The sequence below is a fragment of the Astatotilapia calliptera genome, chromosome 3 (genome assembly GCF_964374335.1).
Source record: "Astatotilapia calliptera chromosome 3, fAstCal68.1, whole genome shotgun sequence".
Taxonomy (NCBI): domain Eukaryota; kingdom Metazoa; phylum Chordata; class Actinopteri; order Cichliformes; family Cichlidae; genus Astatotilapia; species Astatotilapia calliptera.
The window spans coordinates 39,208,870-39,232,641 of record NC_137424.1 but is presented as its reverse complement, the minus strand read 5'-3'; the positions used below and the strand labels follow the sequence as shown (position 1 = coordinate 39,232,641).

The following is a 23,772-nucleotide window of genomic DNA, read 5'->3' as shown; positions in this document are numbered from 1 at the left end:
TAATGAACCCAACACCAATATGGACAGGAATTGATAAGAATTTTGCCATTTCGATCCCATTATCATGATCATTTATTGATTACGTAGTAATTCTTACTGGCTCCACTTTGTTGTCAGGTCTGCAGACCTGGTGGAATAGTGGACCCAAACGCAGACAAAACGAAGCGTTGAAACAAATTTCATTTAACCTAGCCTAACCCAAACTGAAAAAGAGCTGTTTTATTTGGGCTGAGCAAACCTATAACAAACAGTAAATGGCAAGTCTACTGAGGCAGATGACGTGGAACGGAGAGTGTGCGGACCCAAATGCAGATAGAGTGAAATATTAACCAAAAAAATGGGCCTTTATTTTGTATTGAACAAAACACAAAAACAAAAGGTGAAGCGAGACTAAAATAAACTAACAAAACTAAACTGGAAAAAGCTAAAACACAAAACACTAAGAAAAAACAGTTAACTGGCATAAACTATATGAGGATCTATCAAAATTAAACAGGAAACATGAGACAGACTAAGACGCAGACTTGACACTGAGACATGACTGACTGACTTTTGAGTTACGCGACGTTTTGTAACTCCAAAAATCTGCGTTTTTCGCCTCTCGCCACGATCTAATTCTGACTGCTCATCACCCTGTTTTCCAGGCGGCCCTCGCTCCTGCCAGTGGAGCCTTTGGTAATGAAACAGATCTTCAGATTCCACCTTGTCCAACTTATTTTTTTCCATTACAAATTACTACACTATCACAGACCAGTGATCTATAGTGCTAATTTATTACAATGCTGAAAATTTTATGATTTTAGCAGCTTTTCTAATATGGACCTCAGATTCTTGTTAACGCTCCATGGCAAGTACACAGCCTGATGAAGCAGACAGAAGCAGTACCTCTGATTGGTGGACTGAAATTGAGCAGAAGCAGGTTGTTCTGCCTCTTTTCAGCAGAAAGTTCAGCGTTTTCACCTCTTATCAGCACAAATCTCAGCCTCTTCTGCTGTTATTAGAAAATTGTTTTTTCACCTTTTTGCAGTTACGTGAGTACCAGTTTGCCTCAATGAGTAGCTGAACAATTTCAGCTTCTTCTGCTCTTTCATAAGAATTTCAGCTTTTTCACCTCTTTTCAGCACAATTTTCAGGTTCCTTATCTTTTCAACTCTATTCTGCACAAATTTCAGTTTCTTCACCTCTTTTAGTTTCTTTCAGTTACTTGAGAACCAGTTTGGCTCAGTGAGATGAGTAGCTGAAAAATATAACTTTTTGTGATCACCAGTTTTGCTTGCCAGGCTGAGCCATGTTTTAGCTCAGTGAGATGAGCTAAAATGAGTAGTGTGCTCTCAATATCCCATCTGCCCTCCCGTCATATTTCTTTTCAAGATTTTCTTATTTAATCACTAGTGTACATATATTTATATTTATAGATACATATATATTTAGTCATCTTTTCTCGTTTTCCATGTCTCTCTAATATTTTGCTCCTTACTATTTTTCTATTTTCTTTATTATTTTATTTTATTTTATTATATTTTCTCCTACTGTATCATGCTGCTGAGTGACTGCTGCTCATCAAACACATTTCATTGCAATGTTGACCCTGTGCTAACTTGCATATGACAAATAAAACTGAAAACTGAAACTGAGCAGTCGTTCTCAGAGCAGGAGGCCAGGGCCCTGTTTCAGGAAGCCGGTTTGGAAAACTCAGAGTGAAAAACGACACTCACGGTTGAGTAACCCCGAACTGTCCAACTCGGAATATTCCGTTCCAGAAAGGCTGATAACAATTAGTTCAATCAAGGCGGAGTTGCTTTAACCCCAAGTGAAGCGCGCGGACGAGGATACATAAAGCCCTGATAAGCGGAGCACAGATTAAGCGAGTCACCATGGAGACGGAGGGAAAGAAGGCGCGGTCAATGTATTTTACAGCGCTTGAGGCCGAAATTCTGATGGCAGCATATGCCGATAACATGCAAATTCCGCGGAAAAAAGTAACACAGCGACAGCTGCAAAAGAAAGTGAGCATGCATGGCAAAACATAGCCGACAGAGTCAATGCGTGAGTGTTAATATAAACATTGATCTAGGGATTTCCACCCATTTAACACGTTATTTTATCATATGTTATTTTATTTGTTATTTTATACATTTTATTTTGTGATGTGATGTGAGCGCAGGTGCAACCCAACAGGCCCCAAACGTTCCTGGCAGCAAGTAAAAATGAAATATAAAAATATAGTCCAAACAGGTAAGGTGTAATTGTATTATGAGCCATAGTGCTTGGTCTGTTTGTCCGATGTAAATCAATTGCAGTTAGAGGCTACATTAATTTTCTTTCTGTAAGCACTTATTGAAATTATCTGAGCACATTACAAGTACATATTTGCTTACTCTGTATGCTCAAATGTGACCCGTTATAGCCAACAGAAAAAAAGCGGAGGCCCGAAAAACAGGTGGGGGTCCTCCACCACCACCACTCACAGAGGCTGAGCAGTTGGCCCTCAGCCAAAACAGTGGGCGCCCTGTGGCCGAAGGCATCTCTGCGGGGACATCCTCTGAGTCAATAACCCCGCAAGACACAAGTGCCTACATAGGGGGTAAATTCAAAATAATACATGATGTGCATACATCCTTTCTTCACAGTCACCTTTGCAGTGCTACTCATTCATTTGATAAACTCTTTACCATAATGGATTATTTTGTAGTGAAGTTATTTTCCTACTGATTTTGCCTTCCCTCAGTCTTGGTTGTCTTTGAGAGCATAATGACAATGAAGTGTAAGGTGCTTGGTATGTTTGTTAATTGCCATTTGGTCCCTTGTAAGTTATAAGTGACCTGTATAAACCTCATATTCTATCAGTTGATGGTGATGGTGTACTGCATCTGGTGCAGCCTCCTGTTGAGCCAGACCAACATGCAGTTGTGAGTAATACTCCACAGATTATATGAGTTTACAGTAGAACAGCAATGTTGTTTATTTCTTTACTACAGGAAAATAATGAAGAAACATTGACAGCTGTTACAGAGGAGGAAGCAACAGAGACACTTTATGAGGTTTACATCTTTTAATACTTTGTGTACAGGAAACACAGGCGACCAATAAAGCCAGTTGAACAAAAAATCTGTTTATTCTTCTTTCAACATGTTGAGGTGATGGGTCAAAAGAAATGATTGTGACATATGGTGTCTCTGACTGCTCTTCCATCTTGTATGTCCGTGGGAGGGTCAGGATGTTCATGGTTTGGATCACTGCTGATGTTTGGTTCAGAAGGACAGTGTTCTCCTCTAATTGTGGCAATGTTGTGAAGAATCACACATGCCACAATAATGTCACATGCCCTTTCTGGGGTGACCCTGAGTCTTTGCAGGCACTGGAACCGGGCCTTAAGCATTCCGATAGTCATTTCAATTCTGGCTCTTGTCCTGCAATTAGCCAGATTATATCGCTGCTGTGGGCCCGGTTCAGGGTCAGGGTAAGGGGTAAGCAAATAGGGTAAACATGGATACCCCCTATCACCAAGCAAGTAGCCAGTGAACTCTCCTAAGACAGAAGGATACACTTCAGTTCAAATGTCCCTGAAGCAATTGGTCTTTATATATTTTAAAGTATTTTCAACTCACCATGTCCAAATTTTGTGCTCAGTGTACATTCACGGAATATTTGTGAGTCATGGACAGAGCCTGGCCACTTGGCTTCCACATTTGTGATAATGTTGGCAGCATCACATATGATCTTCACAGTGCAGAGAACACAAATTAGCATCCATTACTATAATGAAATAATTTGTTAGTTTGAAATGCTACAGGGAACTATGTACCTGTACATTAATGCTGTGGAAAGACTTCCTGTTCACATAGTCTCCTTCATTTACTGAAGGAGCAATAATTGGAATGTGAGTACCATCTATACAGCCAATCACGCCTGGGAACCGTGAAAATAAATGTAAAATTTAAGTAGTAGTTCAAGTATCACCACATCATAAATTACGTTTTGGTCATCCTGATACCTGCAATTTTGTGGCATCCCTCTTTGATAAATCTTGTGGGTCTATGACCGGGGAACACCACAAACGAGTGCAGGAGACGTTTCAGTGCAACTGTAACATTCCTGACTGCCCGACAGACGGTAGCCTTGGAAACGTGCTCAGCGTCACCAATATTATACAGAAAGCTCCCGTTTGCAAGAAACCGAAGTGCAATACAAATAATATGTACAGAGAGGATGTCCACGATGTGTCACATGCGTAATATATGGCCTGAGGATGTTATCCAAATAACTTATAGATTGTGCTGAGAAACGGTAACGTTCGCACAGAAAATCATCAGGAAATGATAAAATGTCCAAACGCGCTCTGATCACTCTCTCCCGGCGGAGAGCTCTGCGGAGAATTTGGGCTTCACGATCTACTGGCTCTTCAAGGAGGGGCACGCCATGTCCGACACTTCCTACTGTCAGGTTTCCGACAAAGGGGCGGAGACAGTCAGGGTTAGTTGTAGTAAACCTGCTAGGGGGCAGGTTAGCTTCACGGAGTGTGTCGTCATAGTGACTCACTCAGGCTGCAGCTGAACTCGCTTTGTGAAACCGAAAACCCAGAGTTTTCGTTAACTCAGGGTATACTTACTCAGTTTTTCCACTAAACCGGCTTCCTGAAACAGGGCCCAGGTTTCGAATCCCGCTCATGACAAAAAAATTTCAGTTAACGGTTGAACTGTTTAAACTCTTTTCAGCACAAATTCCAGCTTCTTCAGCTGAAGAAAATGTTGTCATAAGCTGGATTCCTCAGCTGAAGAATCCAGCTTTTTCACCTCTTTTCAGCACAATTTTCAGGTTCCTTATCTCTTTTTTGCTGAACATTCAGCATTTTCACATTTTTTCAGCACAAGTTTCAGCTTCTTCTGCACAGTGCACTTTAAATTTAAATTCCCTGTTTAATTTTTAAATTTAAATTGATTTCAGTAATTAACAGAGCCCAAATAGATTTTCTCAGCATTGAAAAAGTCACAAGACTATCCTATAGTGTAATGTTATGAGGGGTCAAAAACATTGGACAAAAATAAGATTTATTGAAAAGTGTGCAATATCAGCCTAGTCCTTGCATTTTAAGTTCCAGATAGTTTTAAAGTATGAAGGTAATCTTTTGCATGGCTTCATTTAATATGTTAAAGATATAAAAAAAAGTGAGGGGGTTAAGTGGAAACCTTTCAACCTTTTTTAGAAATGAGTGATTTTAAAGGGAATGATCTATGTGTGCTTTGACACTGAGTATGAGGAAAACCAAATGCTTCAGCCTCAAGAAGGAAAGAGACAGACAGAAGCAAAACTATCCCCACGTATGCAAAATTTCCTCATCTCAGCCAAACTCAAAGTTGCTCAAACCCACTTTTTGTAGAAATTAAAAAAAATATATAGAAATTTGGCTTCTTGCATCATTAGGTACAACTCACCTAGATTTACTTCACTCAAGTTAATATGTGCATAACCATTAAAGTATTATAGCATTCATCATTAATACAGTCTACATATTTTCTATAGCAATTATTTATGACATTACATATAGCTATGCTAAAGCAGTTCATTTATTTTATATCACTAGTAAGATTAGCATCACTTAGCTTACCTGTTAGAAGCAAGGAAATTGATATAATCAGTCCAATCCCCATTGTTTAATCAATTAAATCTGTAAAAGAAACATATGTCAAAACTATACATGACGATTAAAACAAAAACTTGAAAAACGAGTTAAAAACCCAGTAAAATAAAATGTGACAAAAATGCAAAATAATAATTATTAACTGTACTCATTATTATATTTTTTAATAAAACAAAAAACAACTATACGTGAACATTTTGAAATAATATTGGTAAAATACTTAATTAGCATTAGTTTAATAAGTAAGTGAAAGAAACAAAAAGTCATATTCACAGTACATAAAATCAGTTTTGTACATTGTACTTATAAAAACTGAGATCAGATGAAAATGTATTAATTCTCCCCTTTTTAATCCTTTTTTAGATATTTTTAAATGACTATGTTTTAAACAGTGCAGTTCACCTCTTCACTCTGTTAAATCTTATGTTCACACCTCTTGTGGCCTTATATATTTCAGAAGAGTGAGGGCTAATGACGTATGTAAAAGAAAATAGAGGAATCTGTGACATCCTGAGGAACAACATCACATCACAGGACTCACAAGTTTGTCAAGTGATGAACCTGAAAGTTTCTTGGTTCAGGATAACAGCCTCTCCCTTCTTTTTGTTAGTGACCGGAGTTATTTGTAGACATCAAGGCAGGCAAACAAATAATGAATTCCAGTAGAGTGAAAAACATTTGGAAAATATGTCGCATGATATACTGTATGAGTTTTCAAAGATTTTTCACTGTACCATGTAATACAGAACATTTAAACAAAGTGGTACATTCTAATAATAATAATAATAATAATAATAATAATAATAATAATAAAATGTTGTGAACTCACAGCATTGCAGTTAATATTCCTTGCATTTATGCATTAAATACCACACTGCTTATATTCATTCACTATCTTGTCTCTGTTTGCTGCATTGAGATGATTAAAGCTGACATGGTATTATTTTTGAATACTGGTTGAATTCTTGTCACTTTTTCCCTCAAGCCAAGACAAGGAAGCTTGGTAAATCTGGCATTGAGGAGCCATGGACTAGAAATTAATCTAGCTGTGTATGTGTCTTACATCAAGACCTTAGTTGGATCATTTTGGGAATATTTTTCCTGTTGTTTTGTTTTGTTTTGTTTTTGCTATGCATTTTATGCTGCTTATCTGCCCAACAATGGAGAATGATGATACATTCATATGCTTCCTCACATTTTCAAATTACAGTTCTGCTGAAGAGTAAAAAATAAGGATAAACAAACAAAGAAATACAAACAAGATTTCATGAATATTGGCCCAGCTTAACATTTTGTATCCTCTAAATGTATTTTCTCGCGTCCAGATACACACCGGCTCACTCCTTGGCGGCCGCTTATCGGGGCCTGGAGCCTGGGGCTCGCTCGGGCCACTTCGGAGGTGGGGTGCCCCCGGCCTCTCGGCCTGGGGCTCGGTCACTCAGGCACGGCTGGCTACCGGCGGAGCTCACGGGCGCGTCACTGCAACTCCCCCTGGCTTCTGCTCCGCGGCTGCTGAGTGAGCCCTCATCTGGGACTCTCCTCAGCTCTTTCTGGGACAGTGGCGCGGCTGCCCCTCTGTTGCTCTTCCTTGGTCTCTTGTGTTCTGAGGGCCTCTGGATGTCTGGAGTTTTGATCTCCTCCATACCTGCTTCATGCCCTGGAGGACGGGGCTGTGGCCCCCCCACACCCTCTAGCAGATCATTACATGAAGGAACCTTTAAAAAAAAAAACAAGCGCGTCCATGCTCACAGGTGTACACACGAGTGATCACACCCACAAACTACACCCTTTTTGGCTCCTACCTCAAAGCACACTGTGTTCTGTTGATCTTATGTGCTGCACAATAATGTTTAATAATTAGTATTTACTGTCATATTCCCATATATCATTGTGATGTTGTTTATTCTATTACTCTTGTTCTCTTCTGTTTGTTTTCTTTTTTCTTTCTCAACAGGTGATCCAGGTGATTGATATATGCATTTTTTTTCTCTGCCCATTCTGTTGGTTTTTGTTTTTTGCACTTCTCCCCCGTCCCTCTTCTCAGCTGTTTCTCTTTCCCTCTTTCTTTCTCCCTTCTTTCCCCCAGTCAAGTCTGTCCCGTATTCAGTAAGTGAAAATAAAATAAACAATAAAAGGTGAATCAAATGGACCATTACGGCAAGGCTGGGATGGTCAATTTGGTAAAGTAAATCCGTTGGGCATCTTTCTTTGCCTTTAGACAACAATTCTGATGGCAAAAGAGCCAAATGGGACAGGCAAAAGGAAAAAAAAAAGTATTTTCTCCACTGCTATTGTCTATTTTGACTGAAGAAATGTACTGCAATCTTCTACTGTGGCATGTTAAAACATTATTCTGTGTATTGATTTGTATTTTCTATGTAGTCTTCACATAGACAAAATGTATACCCTGCATACTCTGGTGCTTTCCAGACTCAAGGAAACAAAAAAGTATTTTTGTACAGTAAAATAAATGCCAAAATATTAGGTCTGCCTTGTACCTACCTGGAAGTGAAACAGTTTCTTACATACTCATATAAAACCTACATGAGCCTACAGGAACAGCTTGGTCATGGAAATTTTTACCATGAAGCTCCTGGTGCATTTTTTTGTGTTAATGTTTATGCAAAAGGAGATTTGGAAATGTGGTTATTGAGTCAGCAGAGCCTTTGTGACCTTCGTGCACTATGTTTCAACATTAGACAACTGCACTCTGTAACTTTACATGATCTGCCACTTTGTAGCTGAATTCCTGTGGTTCCTAAACACTTCCACTTTGCCTTAATACCACTTACAGTAGATCATGTAATATCTAGGACAGAAGAAATTTCACAAACTGGCTTGTTGCAAAGGTGGCATCGTACATTTGAACTGATGTTGGCAAACAGAGAAATCAGTTGATCTGCAAAGGTTGCAGCTGAGTGTGTCTGCCGGAAATAACTCTGTTCTTGATTGGTGGCTTCAGTATATTATGGAATCTATTCCACTTTTGCAGACTGAGTTTTTCAGTTTTCAGTTTTATTTGTCATATGCAAGTTAGCACAGGGTCAACATTGCAATGAAATGTGTTCGACGAGCAGCAGTCACTCAGCAGCATGATACAGTAGAAGAAAATATAATAAAACATAATAAAATTAAATAATAAAAAAAATAAATAGAAAAATAGTAAGGAGCAAAATATTAGAGAGATTTGGTAAAGTTACTGAACCTCATTATGTGGGTTTGAATCAGCCAAGGAATGGACAAATTATGGTGTCGCCAATCAAAGCTTGCATAAACTGCCTAACAATAAGGTTCAGGACTGATTTAATACCATAAACACTTGAACAAACATAAAGAAAAGCCTTTTGTCTGGATAAAAGTAATCATCCTTTATTAACAAGCATTATTTATCCATGAATGATGTTTGAGATCTAGTATGTTATGTAACCAGATCTTTTCACATTTATTTTTAGAATCGAGCAGGTACATGTGCGTCACTTTCAATATTGTTTATAACAAGGTGGGGTTATTTCTTGTGAAACAGCTTCATGCCAGTGAACAATCACGTAGACAAATGGCATCTATCACATTGTTTTTACATTTCTAATCCACTCAGGTAAATTCTGAACCTTTAGTTTGTGATTTAAGTACATCTAACTTACACTGGTAGATGTGATGACATTTTCTACAAAGAAAAATGCTTAATTAGAAATATAGATACCTGTAATATAGCTACATGTAGGGCTGGGTCATATTATACCGTTCACGGTAATACTGTATAATGTTAGACAACGATAGGAAAATGAAATATCTCGAAAGAATATGAGTAAAACGCGCATGCGCAGTTCCTTTGTTTTCATACGCACATGGCCGATCGTTGAGTGAAACAGATAAACCAGAATTGGTTTGTAAAAATGGTGCAACTTCAGTGATGTGGAACTGGTTTGGTGTTTGTCCGTACACGACAAAGCAAATTTTTTTGCAGAACATGCAAGCGGCCGTTGTTATTGTCGTATTTGTCGGACTAAGATGCTCTTAAATCTGGGAGTAATCTGGGTCCTAAACACCCCTCTTCAGGTCAAACGAACACTGCAGCATCACTGAGAGTTAAAAACTGTCTAAATTCTTTCATCTTTAATAAAACGATCAGCATTGCTGCTTTACCAGGTGTAACTATGAAGTTTAACTTCCAGGCATCCATGAAAACAAAATGTATTACATTTCATGGAGTTAGAAGTTCGCAGGAAGCTAGCGGAAGTTAGCTCGCTAGTTTCGCTAGTTACCTAAGCATTATATATCATGTTCTGACTGAGAGATTTCTGAAAAAAATCAAACGTACAGCTCTGCTATCACTTCCAACATAAATGAAGACAGGAAACTAAACAGCAGTGACGTTTGTAGGGTTACTGAAGTTGGGCTAGCTGGTATATAATGATGTGCTACGTGATCGCTAGCGACACAGCTATGTTAGCATAACATAAACAGTGAAGCTGGAGTACGAACACTAACACTTTTCCACTTATAAAAGTTAACGTGAAGGTTCCTCATGGTTAGAGACAATAGCAAACGCATGGCAGGATGCTGTAAACAGACCAAACTTCTGTCAGGAGAACAACTGAGATAATCCATCCACAATACGAGGTTAGTCATTAATATACTGCAACAACATGGGAATAGAGCAACTGCGAGAGAATTCAACATTAATGAATCAATGGTACAGAAGTGGAGGAAGCAAGAAGAATGAGTTTAATAAAGTTTGATTTCCTGACTGCTTTGTTTTGCTTAATGTGCCTTATAATCCTGTGCACCTTATGGTCTGAAAAATACGTACTGCACACTGCAGTTTAATGTTGCAAAGCACCTCTTTTTAACTTCAGTGGATATTATACATAGTTATGCTCAGGATATGTCAGCCCATTTCTACTGGAAATGCCTTTTGGTTAAATTTTTATAAAGCTTTAATGTACATAAAAACCAGCTTCTTGTTTAAGTGAAAATAAATGGAAGATTGTCTTTTTGCGCTAGTAATGTTGTGGAGTTGTATTTTGTCTCGCATCAATTATATCGTCAGTTATATCGTTATCGCAAATTTTCAAATATATATCGTGATAAATATTTTTGGCCATATCGCCCTGCTCTAGCTACATGTAGCACTTGGTGCACTTTAATTAAATCCTCTCAAGTGCTGGAATGGAGAATATTTTAAGTCAAAGTGCAGCAAATCACAGAATATGAAAGAAAAAGAAATCTGCAGACAAGGATACGTTTTAACATAAATGAAAAGTCTAAGATTAAATCAGTTTAAATTAGTAATTAACAGTGTTGGGACTAACTATTAAGTAACGCGTTACAGTAACTACGTTATTATTGTGGTAACGAGCACGGTAACTAGTTATTATGCCAAAACCGGGAACGCGTTACTCATTACTGGGATTTAAATAGGCTCGTTATTCGTTACTTTATGTGGTGGCTATCGCGGAGCTTCCACAGATTCAATAACATTAGCAAGTGTTGGAGGCGAGCAGGTGGATGAAGGAAAACGGAAGCAAGAGGAGAGACCCGAAGGGGCTGCTGGTCCGAGAGTGTCAGGTGAACTGAACTTCAGGTAAGAAGTTATAACCTGCAGTCCATCTGGGTCAGATATGAACCAAGTTTAGGTGGAGTTTATTTTCGTTATGCTGACTTTTTCGTACTGCGTGCTAGCTAGAATGATGGAGTTTCTACAGCTGGGTGGGTGCTATGTTACTGATGTTGAACTTTATTTTGTTCATAAGGTTAATTATTAGAGTTGCCAACCGTCCCGTAAAAAACGGAATCGCCTCGTATTCAGAGAAAATATTACGCGTTTCGTATTGAGGTGAAAAGGAACACAGTTTGTCCCAGATTTCAGCTAGAATGGAAAAAGACACAAAGCTGGAGTTTTTCTGCATCTTTACGCTGTCAGCTGCCTCTTCTCCTCTCATTCTCTCACCCTCCCTCTCCTGTTTCTACTTCAATCATGAAACTGATCAATGATCAGCTGATTGGCTTTTCTCTCTCGTTTATTTATCGCCCACTTTGCGCCAGAAAGAGGAAACCAGCGGATGTCGCGGTAAACAACAGCAGCACTTTTAAGCTTGATCAGCTGTTGTTAGAATTTATTTCATATTACTTTCTACTATCAGCTGATGTTTGCTGGAGCCACAGCTGTAAACCTGCTGGTCATGATGTCGGTTTGGTTATGTGGTGAGAGGGAAACATGAAGATGAAACCAGGAGATGTCCTTACTGAATCATCAGAGCTGTGATGGAGAAACAGGTTTACCTTTTAGGTGACATGGATGAGTTGAAGGGAAGTTATGAACTGTTTCTGAGAGACAAATAACACCAGGATCCTTTTCTAAGTAGCTGACAGCTGGTAACTGTGCAGGGGCGGGTCTAGCAAAGTGTTGCCAGGGGTCCATGTAGGGCATTAAAAGGGAAAGGGGGGCACAAGGAAATAGTTTCTTATTCTCATTTAAAATGTCTCACTTTTAAAAAAATAATTATCTGAATCTTACAACAAACAATTGATAGATTGATACATATATACCATCAGAACAGTGTACATCACTGTCACAACAGCGTTTATTTTCATTCAAAGGCTTTATGATTTTTCCTATAATGGTGGCCCAGTCTCTAGTCAAAATGCCCGGGATGATTTTTTTGTCCCAGTCCAGCTCTGTATGCAGCTCATCTGCAGTCTGGTGTTACCTACATCTTCCTATTCAGAAGTCAGAATTTCCGAGTTCTGAGTACAATCGAAAGCACCACGACTGCAGTTTTTGTGTTGGATGTAAAAAGGAGGCTTGGATAGAATCAGGTGTGGGATTTCTCTTGTGGAAATGTGCACATTATTTTTTCCTTTCTATAGGTGGCACAGTGCACTTGTGGCAAGTAAGCAAGCTAGAAGACTGGCAAACTTGCTGGGTATCCAGTTACGGAAGCAACACATTAACAAGAGAATTCTGAGTAAAACCAAAGCTACTTTCCAAAGTAACTAGTTACTCTGAAAGTAACAAGTAACTTGAAGTAATTGAGTTACTTTTGATAGAAGTAACTAGTAATGTAACTAAGTTACTAACTTAAAGTAACTTACCCAACACTGGTAATTAAACAGGTTATTTTTCAAATCAGGTGAACAAAACAAAGGCAACAAAGAGAACAAAATAATTATTGTAAAATCTTAAAAATATGAGGGAAATGTTATTGAGAAGTAACTATAAACATTAATAATAACACTTGGGTAAATGAACAAATATTAATATGAATATTAATATTTTTTGTAGTAAGAGAAACATAAATGCTTTAAAGGTCACGGTCTACGTCAGCTACATGCCATTGGTGCCACATTCACAGACTATTTTTCAGAGCAGCTTCAATAAAAGCTAAACTAATAATGGAACAGGAAGCCTCCATCAGTACATATCTTTCTCAAATGAAAAATGCATGGGGAGTGTCCAGCACACCCACACATTTTCACCAAGTATATTTTGAAGGGGAACAAAGGGGAAAATGTCTTCACACCAAACTGTGACTGTTGGTGTGATTAGTATTTCAACAGACTGAAAGTCTGTTGACAGTCAGACAGTCATAGTCATACTCAGTAATCCTCATGCACTACTGAGTTTATTAATCTTAATACATATTGATGGACATTGTTTAATCTGTGACATTAAAGGTAATAAAGTTATTGCTGTATTATCTGCATGTATGAGAAAATGTATAAAAAATAAACTTTTTCACTTTTTAATGGGCATGCTGCAGAATTTCTCCAATCAAATATTAACATGTTAATAACTTTTCAACAAGGTAGCTTGAAATTGCTGACATGAAACAAAATGTTTGACATATACAAAACCAAACCTAATAAATTATTCTCAGAAGCTTACAGCTGCAATTTGTTTGAAGTTTGTTTGAAGTTTTTCCTTCTATCATTTAACAGAATCTTTTGAACCATTAGATGTAAAAATAGAATTGACACAAAAGAAACTGAACTGCCCAGACTACCAAGATTACTGAAGAGGAAGAAGACTAGGGGAATGTTTTGCTGCAACCATGGTGAAAAAACAAAAGCAAAAACATTTCACATACTTAGCCTTTCTCATTTAGACATAGTGAAACCCACACTTACACACAAACACTTGATCTGTGGTGCTTCAGCCATTAATCTTGTACAAACACAGACAGAACACTAACAAAAACATAAATGCTATAAAGTTCATTGTCTTTGTCACTGCACATTTGATTGATGTCTCATTGTCAGACTGTGTTCCAACGCTACAGATTATACAATAGGTTTATTAATCTTGTCATGGTCCTGGGCCGTGTGGGCCCAGTATTCTTAGTTCCTTGTATTTTTGTATTTCGTTCCTTATTTAGACCATGTTTTCTGAGTTGCCCTGTTGTGTTGTTCCCTAAGTGTTTTCCCTTTGTGGCTTTTACCCCCTGTGTGCCCCTCTGTGTATCTGTGAGCCCTCGTCTCTCCTTATGTTTTATTCCATGTTTCCCCTGCCCTTTATGTCTAAGTTCTCCCCGTGCTCTCTCTCCCCCCTGTGTGCCCTCTATGTATTTATGAGCCCTCGTCTCCCTTTGTGGTTGTTTCATGTTTCCCCAGCCCGTTATGTCTGTGTTTTCCCCGTGCTCTCTCTCTCCTCCTGTCTGAACCTCTGTGCCTGTACATGTCATGTTCAGTTCACCCCGCCCTGTCTCGTTATGATTATCAGTATCACCTGTGTTCCCCGTGTGTGCCCACTTTCCTCGTTTACCCTCTGTGTATTTCTGTCTGAGTCTCCCTCTGTTCGGCGTCGCGTTCTCCCTCATGCTGTGTGTGATTCCCCTGTGTTCCTTGGTGAGCTTTATGTTAGTTTTTCCCAGTTTAGTTTTGTATTGTTTCTCGTGGCCAGCAATAAAGCTGTGTTTTTGAGTTCATCCCCGTGTGTGTGAGTTTTGCGATTGGGTCCTCATCCTGCCTGCCACACAGCCGAAACATGACAAATCTGAGCTGTTTAATGTTGATGGACATCAATTAGCCTATGACTTTCAACTTGTGACTAGGGCTGGGCCATATCATGCCGTTCACGGTAATACCGGTATAATGTTGGGCAATGATAAGAAAGTGAAATATCACGATAAAATATGGGTAAAACGCACATGCGCAGTGCCTTTGTTTTCATACGCACATGGCGGAAAAAGCATGGCGGCGAATGAGAAGGGCGAAAGTGGATCATAAATGAAACGGATGAACCAGAATTGGTTTGTATAAATGCTGCAACTTCAGTGGTGTGAAACTGTTTTAGCTTTCGTCTGTCAGATACACAACAAAGCACTATTTTTGGTAGAACATGCTAGCGGGCCGTCGTTATTACCGTTTTTTTTGGAAAATACAACACACTTAAAATCAATCCTTTGATTTTTCTGAAAATCGACAGTGCCGCTTATAATCCCGTGTGCCTTATGTATGAATTCTGGTTGTGTTTACTGACCTCGAAACAATTTTATGTACATGGCGCTCGAAAATCTGTAAAATGTTTCAGTACGATTTTGCTAAGCTACGAAGCCGCACCGCTTGATGGACTGTCGTAGGCAGGAGTGATACGTACTGCGCTTCAACATAATATTACTGTATTGTGTGTGTATAACCTCCTTAAGTTTTGTGGATGTTATACATGGTTATGCTGAGGATAGGTTGGCCAATTTCCACTGGAAATGCCTTTTGGTTAAACTGTCAGCAAGGAATTTGCATTTGCACTGTTACATTTTTATATAACTTTAATGGACAAAAACAGCTGCTTGTTTAAGTGAAAATACATTGATGTTTTTTCTTTGCACTAATAAAATTGCGGAGTTGTAAAGTATTTTGTCTCGTGTCAATTATATCGTCAGTTATATCGTTATCGCAAATTTTCAAATGTATATCGTGATAAATATTTTTGGTCATATTGCCCTGCTCTACTTGTGACTATTGTATTTTCTACAGAATGTATGATAAAAAGCATGAAGATAAATTACATTTTTGCTGCACACTTTTCAAAATCAAATAAGTATAGGTATATAGCACCTTGTTGCTTTGTCATCTTGAAGTGGTCATGTTAACCACGGCTACTTTATTCTTCCTCAGCCAAACAGCAGCACCCATGCGATTGTTTTGCCCCTTTAACCCCAGGTGTTGTGCCAAAAAGTGATCGTCTGCCAGAAAGTGATTGCCGACCGTGGGAGCGCAGCTGCACAAAGCTGTAGCGCCCAGATTACTTACGTAGACAGCTACTTCGGTGCAACTGATATAAGGTGTGGTAAGCTGAAGACAGCTTCAACTGTCTGTTTGTTGAAAAATAGTAACGTGACTGCCCCGCATTTTCTTGTTAGTAACCTTGACGGCGTTGTAACGATAGAAAGAGTAATTAATCAGAAGATTACTCGTTACTGAAAAAAGTAACGCCGTTACTTATAACGCTGTTATTCCCATCACTTTACATAAATAGCACAATAACAGATAGTTAATAGCATAATGTACAAGATGGCGCCGAGTATGGCAGCCTTGTCGCGAGCTCCCCCAAGCAACAGCTTTTTTCTGTGTTTAATTTTACTTTTCCTTCATTTTTTCGCGAGTAGCACATGTCTCCTTGTGTACGACCGACAAACCTTACTGGACATAAAAGACGGTCTTTCTTATAACTTTCCGGAGTTCAAGTTTTGCAACCCGGACGCTCCGTTTGCAGACCCCCCATTCATCTCACCTGAGACGCCTTTGTTCTCTGGCCCTGGAGGCCGCAAACGCCGACGCAGAGGGAGAAGATCTGGCGTTCTGGTTCGACTGAGACGGCGCACTAACAGACCACCGTTACCCAGTTTATTACTGGCTAATGTGCAGTCTCTGGAGAACAAGCTGTGCGAGCTTCGGGCACGGATCTCATTCCAGCGAGAGATGCGGGACTGCTGCGTGATCTGCCTCACAGAAACCTGGCTATCGGACAAGGTACCGGACTCCGCAATACAACTACCGGGGTTCTCCATGCATCGCGCGGACAGGTCACAGGATCTTACTGGGAAAAGCAGAGGCGGTGGTGTGTGTTTCATGATCAACAACAGCTGGTGTGATTATGCGAACGTGCACCCGGTCAAATCCTCCTGCTCACCGGACCTGGAGTACCTGATGATTAAGTGCCGGCCATTCTGGCTACCGAGGGAATTTACAGCAGTGATTATTACGGCTGTTTACATTCCCCCACAAGCCGACACTGACCGAGCACTCAGGGAACTGTACAGCGCGATCAGCAGCGAGGAAACCGTACACCCAGAGGCAGCGTTTATCACAGCCGGAGACTTTAATAAGGGAAACCTGAAGAAAGTCTCACCCAAACTCCATCAACACATCCATTTTAACACTTGTGGAGATCGGCTACTCGACCACTGCTACACCTCTTTCCGGGATGCGTACAAAGCCCTCCCCTGCGCCCCATTCGGCCAATCAGATCACCGCTCCATCCTGCTCCTGCCCGCCTACAGGCAGAAGCTGAAACAGGAAGCTCCAACCCGGAGGGCGGTGCACTGTTGGACGGACCAATCGGAGTCTGCGCTGCGGGACTGTTTTGATCACGCGGACTGGGAAATGTTTCACGTGGCTGCTAGGGACATTGATGAATACACAGACTCAGTCTGCGGATTTATCAGGAAATGCGTGGAAGATGTCGTCCCATCCAGAACAGTTAAATCCTTCCCAAATCAAAAACCCTGGATTAACGGAGATGTTCGCGCGGCACAGAGCACCGCCTTTGCCTCCGCGAACACATCGAACTACAAACACGCACATTACCAACTACGGAAGACAATCAAAGCAGCCAAACGTGAGTACAGGGACAGGGTGGAGCAACAGTTTGACAACCCTCGGAGTATGTGGCAGGGACTAAACACGATCACAGACTTTAGAGGGAAAACCAGCACACCGCAGACCACGGCCTCTCTGTGTGAGGATCTAAACGTATTCTACGCTAGATTCGACACAGCGAACACCATGAGCCCGGACAGTGTGCGCACCGCGGATGACGTCAGTGCGCACACTGTGTCTGAGGAGGATGTGCGGAGGTGCTTCAGGAAGGTGAACGCACGCAAAGCTACTGGTCCGGACGGGATTCCCGGCCGCGTCCTCAAGTCATGCGCGGCTCAGCTGGCTGGAGTGTTCACGCACATCTTCAACCTTTCCCTCTCTCTGTCTGTAGTCCCAGCCTGCTTCAAAATGGCCACCATCGTCCCTGTACCCAAATCCTCCACCATCTCCTCATTGAACGACTGGCGACATGTAGCCCTGACCCCCATCGTGAGCAAATGCTTCGAGAAGCTGGTCAGGGACTTCATCTGCTCTGCACTACCCGACTCACTGGACCCTCTACAGTTCGCATACCGCCACAACAGGTCCACTGATGATGCCATAGCCCTGACACTACATACTGCCCTGTCACACCTGGAGAAGAGAGACACGTATGTGAGAATGCTGTTTGTAGATTACAGCTCAGCATTCAATACCATCGTTCCCTCGAAGCTGGACAGGAAACTGCAGGATCTAGGACTGAGTAGCTCCCTCTGCAGCTGGATCCTTAGCTTCCTGTCTGACAGACGCCAAGTGGTCAGACTGGGCAACATCACCTCATCCCCCGTCAAACTGAACACTGGTGCTCCACAGGGGTGTGTACTGAGCCCTCTCCTGTACTCACTCTACACCCACGACTGCACGGCCACTAACAACTCCAACATCATTGTGAAGTTTGCGGACGACACTACAGTGGTGGGTCTTATCACCAACAGTGATGAGACAGCTTACAGGGAGGAGGTCAGCGCCCTGACCCACTGGTGTCAAGACAACCATCTCACCCTCAACGTCGCAAAGACAAAGGAGTTGATAGTGGACTTCCGGAGGTGCAGAGAAGTACACACCCCCATCACCATCAACGGCGCTGCTGTGGAGAGAGTGAGCAGCTTCCGGTTCCTTGGTGTACATCTGGCTGAGGATCTTACGTGGTCAGTACACACAAACAAAACAGTGAAGAAGGCGCAGCAGCGCCTCTTCTTTCTCAGGAGACTGAAAAGATTCGGCATGAGCCCCCGCATCCTCAGGACCTTCTATCACTGTGCCATTGAGAGCATCCTCACTGGATGCATCACCACCTGGTATGGCAACAGCACCGCCTACAACTGCAAAGCTCTCCAGCGAGTAGTGCGGTGCTCTGAACGGATAATTGGAAGTGAGCTTCCCTCCCTCCAAGACATCTACAGGAAGCGCTGCCTGAGGAAAGCGGGGAGGATCATCAAGGACTCCAGTCACCCCAGCCATAAACTGTTCAGACTACTTCCATCAGGAAGGAGGTTCTGCAGCATCCGGTCCCGTACCAGCAGACTGAGAGACAGCTTTTTCCATCAGGCCATCAGACTGCTGAACACTTCATAGACACCTCAGCTTCACTACTGAACTTTAACATTATGCACTCCATACTGTACAGTAACGCCACTGTTTTGCACATGTCTCACTCTGTATATTTTATTTTATATATTTTATTTATTGTTTACTCTATTTAATTTGTAAAATATGTGTACACACACACACACACACGTAGAAAAATATTTAGTATACACATCCAGAAATGCATATACTATTATATATTGTACATATATTTATTAGTTTCAGATGTAGCCATTCTTGTATTTTGCTTGTTTACATTATTGTATTTTGCACAACTCTGTTGCTTGTGAAGCTCGCACACAAGAATTTCACTCACATGTGCTGTACCAATGTACCTGCACATGTGATGTGACAATAAAAGTGATTTGATTTGATTTGATTAGAGTTTATTCCTGGTGCTTCAGCTCACCCTGCTGGTTAATACATCACTTGTCCAATGCACATTTACAATCACATTGACTACATTCATCCATCAGTATTTTTTTCCAGTGTTTTTTGGATATGTGTGGTACCCCCTAAGGATCAAATAATTATGGGGACAAATGCCCATCCCCATGTGTTTGAAGGCATTTTTGAGGCTCAAAATGTGGTTTTAATGTCAGGGTTACAATTAGGTTATTAGGTAATGTGCAATTCACTTGTATTTTTATTTTTATTCCTATTTATTCTATTTATCCCCTTTATATATTTTATTTATATATGTGTATATATATATATAATATTCTGTAACTCTGTAACTTCTGTCGGTGCTGTGCTTTTGGAAACCGAATTTCCCAGAGGAACCCACCCGAGGGATTAATAAAGTTTTATCTTATCTTATCTTAGGTTATGGTTAGATATAGTCTAAGGGTTAGGGAATTATATGTCCTGACTAAGATATGAAAATGTGTGTGTGTGTGTGTGTGTGTGTGTTTGTGTGTGTGTGTGTGTGTGACCTACTATACTCACCTGCAGAATTAGAACAGATATTTCTCGTGCAGTGGCGGGTAGGTAGGATTTTCTCACAATGACATTAACAGCTTATGCAAGATACACTGAAAAAAAGGGACTGGCCATCTCTTGGATTTATGTAAGCATCTTGCATGTATTTAACACAATTGCCTCATGTTTTAAAGATAAATGTAACTATATAGTGTAGAAACTACATGATATGCAGAAAGGGTGTATTAAATTGTTTATATCATGTTCAGGTGAAGTAAGTCAATAAGATAGCAACGTTAAATCTCGTGAAACCACGCGTGATTTCATCTCGCGGGCTTTGGATCGTGGTTTAAAAAATGCATCCATCTCAGTCAAGTCGAGCAGCCAACTCTACGTTTTTTGGTATGTCTTGATTTTTTGAATTAATATTTACCATATTTCAGCCAAATGTAGTTAAACGTCTAAAGTGCCGCCATGTAACATGCTAAAAAAGAGCCGTTAGCTTATTTGCTGTTTTATCTGTTATCAAAGAATTGGCGCTTTTTCATTTGAATTTGTCTTTGGCACAAGAGCCGTAATATCACATTAAACCTAATTACGAGGCACTCATAACATAATTTGGTTTTCTGTGTGAATAGATTTGTCAACTGACTCTTCAGTTACATTGTGTATTTACTGCACCGTGGTGTTAGTGAGATTTTGGACATTGAACAGCTTTAGCTAATATCATCAGCGGTATTATGCTAGCTTACATCCCTACCCCTCCTGCCCTCACCTGCTGTCCTTTTGTTTTTGTTTTTGTTTTTGTTGATGCACATTGAGAGACCACATCTATTCTGCATTTCACCAGGAGTCAGCTGATGGATTGTGGGTTCAAGGTGTTATGGTAAGAAAGTATATTCTATTTTCGCTTAAGGTTTCTGTAACTTAATTATAATAGGTTTTTTATAATTATTAGGTGCATGCATACTCAAATAGACCACCCTATTAATACAACTGAGAAATCCAAAATCTGCCATAGGTTTGACTTATACCTGTATGTATTGTCAGAAAGGTGATTACTGGACTCACATTAATGCACACTTGAACTAAAATGAGGTTGTAACTTGTGGGTTCTTGGGTTGCAAATCAGAAATAAACATCTTTGGATTTTTTTAATCCCATAAGATCTGGAAACACAGTTTTTATTCAACAAAACATTACTGATTATTAACCAACCAATTCAAAATAATTTTATGTCATTTCAGATGAAATGCAGCATTCCAGTGCATCCCAACCATGCCTTTACAGGTTTCTGACGGAGCTGAGTTTCTCTCTGACAGTCTGCTGAAAGTGTTTGCAAAGTGATCGGGGGAACAGGGCACAAAGCTAAAGGATGTAGCTGCCATGATGACAGTAAGACCTTTAAAATTCTTTAACTACAAAGTGTATATGTATTGCATTAGGTCAGTAAAAGATTTTTATGCTGCATCCATTGAAACAGTCAACTATTACCTGTGAGTACTGATTCCACCGAAAGGATGCCATAATTTTCGTCATGCATTTACTGGCCCACTGAGAAAAATTGATCTTTTTAAAAAAATAAATGTTCTGGAAACTATATATCCATAAAGTTGATGTCAAACAGGAACTTTTGATATTGCTTTGTAGATGCTGGTGTTGCATGTTGACTGGTTTAAGTTTTGGTCTGGGATCATTTTCTTCTGTGCTACTGAAAAGTTCACAAATCTCTGTTTTCTTTGTTATAATACTTTAGGATGACATTAATGCTCAAAGGGAGTCTCATCAAAGTGCTCCGCATCTGTGTGAAAGACAATTGCAACATCTTGGTGCAGGAGTTCATGGTGAGTGTTTTATGAGTAGATTGTGGCTTTGCAACATTTTAAAATGCATTTAGTTATCCACTTGATCCTCATTGGACCAGTTAGGACCAGTAGTCCTCTTTAATAATTTGAAGTTCACATGAGGCCTGGTAGTGAACTCAGCCGCCGGCCCTTGAGGCCCCACCCCTGTATTAGGGTTCACATCAGTGTGAAAAAACTTTAAATTTTTCATTCTAGTGAACAAAGGAAAATCCCACCAATATTTACATTAGCTTTTGTTTGAAAAAAAAAAAGACCAACAGCTAACCAAATTGTGGGGCTGAAAGTCTAAATTCTAACATCTTCTGAGTGACAAAACCTGGATTTCTGATGGGCCGGTGTCTTTCTAAGAAAAACTAATGTAAAGCATTTGAAATTATGTTTTTCACCCTCTCTTAGAAACTCTGTTAGACCATGAATGGCAGCATGGCAGGCCACTCTTTGGCTATAGCTATTTACTATGTTGCTTGCATTGGTTTAAATTACTCTAACATTAGAACTGGTAGATTCAAAAGAGATGAGTTTAAAAAGGAATCTTAAAGAAATGTTTTGTGTTTAACCAGGACTTGACTGAGGCCACTGCACAGATTGAGAAAACCACAATGAACATCTGTCTCCAGAGGATGCACCAGGCAATGACTTTTCTGACGTTGGCATCATCATCGAGGGTATAGTAGTTCTTCAAGATCTGGATAACGTGACCTTTGCAGTAGCCATGCTGTTTGGACCTTTTTTATTCCTTCAATATGAGTTACCCATCACAACTCTGCTACACTTTTGAGGTGATTCAAAGGGTGGTAATGGAGTTGGAAGCAACTCAGCTCTCAAGAAAAGCTCACAACTAAGACAAAACTGCTCCTGCAACGAAGCTCACTGTTATGCATGTGAGGTGAGAAGACATTTAAATCTCACACTTGTTCTGCTGCATTTTTGAAGCTCAATTCCAGGAACAGATCGCAGGGTTCATTTTTATATACACTGCAACTGCCATGAGGACGAGCCGTTTTTTTGTTGTTGTTGTTGTTTGTTTTTCCTTTTGCTCTGTACAAGTTCTCTGTTTGGCAGCATTTTTAAATTTCTCTTTGTATTTTTTCTTTCTTTTACTAGTGAAGAGATGTAGCATGAACAGTTATGCAGTCTAAATATCCCATATGGGCCGTGTGAAATGGTATTTTCAGTTTCATTCAGTTGAAGGAACGTTGAATATTTCTAAGCTTGCTGTTTTGAACCAAGATGTCACAGTATGATCAGTGCCGTAATTTTTGACAGTCACTGTATCAATGTTATTTTTGCATCTCTTGAATAAAGGTTTTGACCTGCAAGTGCTAATTTCTTTAGTTATTGGGGTAAAATGGGTAATGTTAATAGGAAGGTGTTTGCCAATTCAGTAACCTAATTTAATGTTAATGGAAACTAACATTACCTCAAATTGTTTAGTTATAATTGTTGTTTAACTGAATCTTGACGTCAGAGGCCTTAAATAGAATGTTTTGTATTGTTCTTTCCCAACATTTTTCAAAAGAAAGAGTCTAATTTCTTTGCTGTGATTGATTCCAGAGAACACGGAAGAACTGACATTATTTAACTGTTGGTTTATATAGATTCAGTAGTGGAGTAATGTCAGTTTAATTCTTTACCTACTGTCAATGCAGTGAAATTAGACATTTTGTTTTGAAAGGTTACTGGTGGATGCCAGCAACCATCTTGGAAGAGAACAATATAATCTGTTATAAGGCCTCCATTTGAAAATTGTGTATTTGATACTAGAATATAATAGCAAAATGTAATTTGAAGATAACATGTAGTATTTAAGTGACCAAGTAGTATTGGGTAAAAGTTATTGAATGGTGTTGGGATAAAGTGAGAAAATTGTGAAGGATTAAAATATTTCAAGAGCTCAAATTA

General features: G+C 39.9%; 2 long non-coding RNA genes across 4 annotated transcripts; one reads left to right on the top strand and one right to left on the bottom strand.

Moving 5' to 3' along the window:
* Positions 1 to 1,222: 1,222 nt before the first annotated feature.
* Positions 1,223 to 22,568, top strand: LOC145425371 (uncharacterized). 3 transcript variants are annotated; one of them, XR_013906040.1, is made up of 5 exons: positions 20,110 to 20,153; positions 20,275 to 20,891; positions 21,253 to 21,400; positions 21,762 to 21,849; positions 22,431 to 22,568. It is a non-coding gene; the product is annotated as an uncharacterized LOC145425371 (long non-coding RNA). The 3 variants fall into 3 exon arrangements; XR_013906041.1 differs by lacking the exons at positions 20,110 to 20,153; positions 20,275 to 20,891 and adding an exon at positions 1,223 to 2,584; XR_013906039.1 differs by lacking the exon at positions 20,110 to 20,153 and having other exon boundaries at positions 20,228 to 20,891.
* LOC145425373 (uncharacterized) lies at positions 2,938 to 4,644 on the bottom strand. Its single transcript, XR_013906050.1, has 2 exons — positions 3,806 to 4,644; positions 2,938 to 3,720 (listed from the first exon to the last, which is right to left on the bottom strand). It is a non-coding gene; the product is annotated as an uncharacterized LOC145425373 (long non-coding RNA).
* Positions 22,569 to 23,772: the final 1,204 nt, after the last annotated feature.